This window comes from Dromiciops gliroides, chromosome 3 (genome assembly GCF_019393635.1).
Source record: "Dromiciops gliroides isolate mDroGli1 chromosome 3, mDroGli1.pri, whole genome shotgun sequence".
Classification (NCBI taxonomy): Eukaryota; Metazoa; Chordata; class Mammalia; order Microbiotheria; family Microbiotheriidae; genus Dromiciops; species Dromiciops gliroides.
Genome location: NC_057863.1, coordinates 404,110,880 through 404,115,678, shown reverse-complemented (window position 1 = coordinate 404,115,678; position 4,799 = coordinate 404,110,880). Strand labels below are relative to the sequence as shown.

The following is a 4,799-nucleotide window of genomic DNA, read 5'->3' as shown; positions in this document are numbered from 1 at the left end:
AAAATAAAGTTTTATTGCAACATAGCCAGGTTCATTCATTTGATTAGGTACTGTCTATGGATGCTTTCTAGGTACAAATGATAGAGACTAAATATGGGACTTTCTCCTGGTTTTTGGAGCACTACAAATCACAGTGGGATTTATAACTGAACAGCATTTTGAATACCATGGCCTATTACCATTCTGTGGCATTTTATTTATTTATTGTTATGAGTGTGTGGCCATCATGTCAAAACAAAATAGGAAGAGGGGGAAAAAACGGGTCTCAAGCCTGCAACTATTGTACACTTCCCTGGCCTTCACTGGTCCAATCAATATTGAAGAGTTGCTGTCTGTAATGTGGCTAAAATTCTAGCTAGGCTATCTAAAAACCTAATGAGTGGTTGTCAATAAATTAGAAGCTTTTGCAAGAATTTAGACGTTTAAGCATTTATTAAGGAGCATAAGAATTTGGTGAGGAGAGAGAAAGAGGCCAAGGTGCCTTCATGTATCTATCTAAGGGAGCCAGCATTTCTGTCAGCTCCACACAAGGTCCCCAGTGAAAGAGAGGGAGAAAGCAGGCCTCTCCCCTTCTTCCTCCCAGAAGCCTCCTGTGAAACCTGACACAGGACATCCAAACACGAACAGCTCCAAGCTAATTGGCTGGTAGCTTTGATCTACAGTACCCATGAGCAACTGTCACTTCCTGACGCCAAGGAACTGACCTTCCAAGACACATGGCTTGCCCTCAGATGCCTTCTCCTCATGGTGGAGCTTTCCTACAGTATCTCTTCAGCAGGGGGCATGACTCCAATTCTCATAGTATAGTATTGTTTCTATAGGAGATGGCATCAAAAATAACTAGCTGTTCAATAATCAGTAACCAGTTCCAAAACCAAGTAATAGGGCCTTCCTTTCTTTTTTTTTTAAATTAATTAATTTATTTATTTTGGTGAGGCAATTGGGGTTAAGTGACTTGCCCAGGGTTACACAGCTAGTAAGTGTTAAGTGTCTGAGGTCGGATTTGAACTCAGGTCCTCCTGAATCCAGGACCAGGGCTCTATCCACTGGGCCACCTAGATGACCCGGGGCCTTCCTTTCTATAAGACAATAATTAACCAAAGAGACAGCTCTCAGAATCCTCAAAAACTATTAAATTACAGAGTTGCTGATTTAGAAATAGCCTGAATGGATGTGGAAGGAAAGCAGAAAATGGAAAGGATTTAGCTGAAATGAGGAGGTCAGTTGGTGTAGGATCTATAGAGATAAATGATCAAGATGTAGAGTAAAAGTTGGCTGATACAACAAAGGACATCATGACCAAGCAGGTGTCCAATAAAATCCAGGAGAATTAAATTGTAAAACCCAAAAAGCCCATATCAAAAATAGTACAACTTGGGAAAATGAATGTTAGTAATTAAGGACATATTTTAGCAAATGCAATTTAGGAATATCAAAGAAATTACCATGCAAATGTCATGAATCCATAGCAACAGTAGATAACCAATTCTTTAAAAGTTATCCAAGTAAAAATTAGATAAAATAACAATGATAAATATGTAATGCCTTAAGTACATATCTTTAATAGTTCAAATATGAAAGATACAGTTAAGAAAACAATTGTTAAATATAAACTATATATATATATGACCATAACAATAAATTAATATTTCTAGCTCAGTCAGTTCTTTGATAAAAAACAAGTCATACCAAACTCCACACATTTCTTTCTGGGTTATTGTATGAGATGATGGACTTGGGTCAGTTTTATATACGATGATTATGGATTTGAGTCAGATTAAACTCTGAGGATGAGGTCTGGAAGATACCCAGCCCCCCCCCCCCAGTATGGTTAGCTTCTCTGTCTTTGCCTAAAAGTTTTATTGGTCAGTTCTCTGTCTCCTTTACCAATTAGCAGTATTTACTGCCTGTAATAAAAAAATCATGTCTCTGCCCAGCCTGCCTCCTCCTCCTACATGTCAAACCCCAGTCCCTGTCATGGATTAATTGCAATCAGATAGGGGAATGCCTCCCCTTTTCTTTGACATTCCTCACCCTCATTACCACCCCCCTTCCCTCTTCTCTTGATTTGACCTTGTTCCCCCTCCCCTTTTCCCCCTTGTTCCTAGAACACATATGCATGTCTCCATACATTGATCATGAGCTAAGCATGCACCCTGGGTGAGACAGGATTGGATGTTAGATTGTGAGCTCACCCTATTGCACGTGAGGACTTTCCTCCCAAAATTACCATAAAAACCCAAAGTTTGAATCTATTGTGGCGATTCAATCTGTGATTGAGTTTGCTTGTTCTTGTAAGAACATAATAAATCTGTCTCTGCTTGACTTGGTGGCCTCCTTGACTTATTTGGGTAAACTGAGGCAGTTTGTCCCAAACAGTTATCAAATTGCCTCTTCTTGGAAATATAATAAAAGTTCTACTCAATTGATCAATGTCTTGGCCCACATGCTAGATAGACTACTGCTTTTGATGCTTAAAATTTTTTACTTATGGGGGCAGCTAGGTGGCGCAGTGGATAGAGCACCGGCCCTGGAGTCAGGAGGACCTTTGTTCAAATCCGGCCTCAGACACTTAACACTTACTAGCTGTGTGACCCTGGGCAAGTCACTTAACCCCAATTGCCTCACTAAAAAAAAAAAAATTTTTTTTACTTATTCTACAAGTTTCAAACCCAGTAGGTCAACTATTTTTATTTTTTTTTCCTTAGGACAAGTTTAATAGGCTACAAAACATCAGAAGATCTGGGGCCCAAAGGGCTGACTGGTACAAACATAGTTAACACAGCACTTGGTCGTTAAGAGTGAGGGGGCGAGCCAGCAGGCCTAAGGCAGGCTCAGCCTGCTGCCCTGAGGAGGAGGAATGAGGCCTCATGAGGAGGTGCCCAGCTAGCCCTCTGGGCTCCCTCTATGAAGGTCTTCCAGTTGAAAGCTTGGGGAAGATCAAGCATGTGTGTTCTGGATCTGCAGACAGCAGAGACATGAGGCCCCAGGCCCCCTGGGGTGGAAGAGCCTTGGCTGTAGAGAGCAGCTCAGTGCTGCTTGGAGAAATATTCTTTGCTCCCCTGGACATCAGGCTTGATCGTGTCGCTCCCAAGTCTCCAGCCAGCCCGGCACACTTCACCATTGTAACGATTGGAATGACGCCACCTGCTGGAGACTTACTGTAGAAGAGTTCCGCCCATGAAGCGAAGGTCTTTGAGGGCAAGACCAGGAGTCTTTTCTTTGGCGTGAGGAAGTGACGCGGGTGAGTGGGAGGAGGAAGGAAGAGACTGGCGCTCAGTCTCGCTGTCTTTCCTTTGGACTCTGGTGGAGAGTGGAGCTAGAAATGTACTCTCCCTTTAATAGATAGAAATCTAGGCCTTTCTCTCTCTCTTTACCAAATTCTTATTCTCCTTAATAAATTCTTAAAAGTCTAACTCTTGCTAAAGCTTATAATTTATTGGCGACCAATCATTAGATATTTTAGACAGTTTAGCTAGAATTTTAGCCCTTAACACCATACTTGTCTGTGAACTGGAAGGCTTGGACAAGCCACAGTGCTTCATCTACAGAGCGGCCCACGGGAAGGTCATTGATGGTGATCTGTCGAAGGATGCCCTTATCATCAATGATGAAGAGACCCCGAATGAGATTCCCTCATCTGCCTTCAAGACCCCATAATCTTGACAAATGGTGTGTTTGGGGTCAGACATCATGTTCACGGCTCCCAGTCCACCATTCTTCTTGACCGTGTTGACCCAGGCAAGGTGACAAAAGTGTGAGTCCACTGATGCACCAATCACTTGGCAGTTGAGTTTCTTAAATTCTTCAGCTCTATCATTGAATGCAATAATCTCCATGGGGCACACAAAGGTGAAGTCCAAGGGATAAAAGAACAAGACGACATATTTTCCTTTGTAGTCGGACGGGCTGATGTCTTTGAACTGCTGATCTGGCATAACAGCTGTAGCATGGAAATTGGGGGCTGGGAACCCAATCTTGGCATTTCCCAAAGCCATGTCGACTGCAACAGCTGCGCTCCGCAGACACACAAAGAAGAGACACCAGCACGTGAAGAAGAGCTGGAGAACCGATCAACTATTTTTCAGTGGAACTATCATATGGATGATTGTGGCTGTCATGGCTTAAAATCCAAAGGCAAAGTGACTTTTCTACTTAGACCTGAAATGATCTGATTAACATGAACTTTAGGCACTCTAAAGGCTCTTCTACAATTGCTCCAGCATGGAATTGTCTTTATTGGCTATGGCATTATTTAAATGGTGGTGATTGGGGGCGGCTAGGTGGCGCAGTGGATAAAGCACTGGCCCTGGATTCAGGAGTACCTGAGTTCAAATCCGACCTCAGACACTTAACACTTACTAGCTGTGTGACCCTGGGCAAGTCACTTAACCCCAATTGCCTCACTAAAAAAAAGAAATAATAATAACAATGCCAGTCTCCAGCTCTGCTTGGGGTCTTGCAGGTCCTACCCTTACCCAACCAGCTTTATTGTTGAAACAGGTACCCTCTTTCAATAAAGCTATCTTTCTATGGCTTGGAGACTTAGCTGTTTCTTTTTCTTTGTTGGACTTAGAACTTTTCATGACATGAGTTTCCTGACTCATGAAATCTAACTTCTGAAGTTCTATCAGGGTCATAATGCCAGATCACGTGATATCAGGCATCATTCATCATTAGGAGGTCACTAGTCTCTGGTAATTGTTCTCTGATTAATTATCAGCTAGATCAATGATGAATTGTTCCCTACCTAGAAAACATGGCTATCTCCTGTTAACCTGGAAATTAAGGAAATAATC

General features: G+C 42.3%; 1 pseudogene; it reads right to left on the bottom strand.

Annotated features, from left to right (window-relative positions):
* Window positions 1–3,029: 3,029 nt before the first annotated feature.
* Window positions 3,030–4,002, bottom strand: LOC122750550 (annotated as a pseudogene).
* Between the last annotated feature and the right edge of the window lie 797 nt (window positions 4,003–4,799).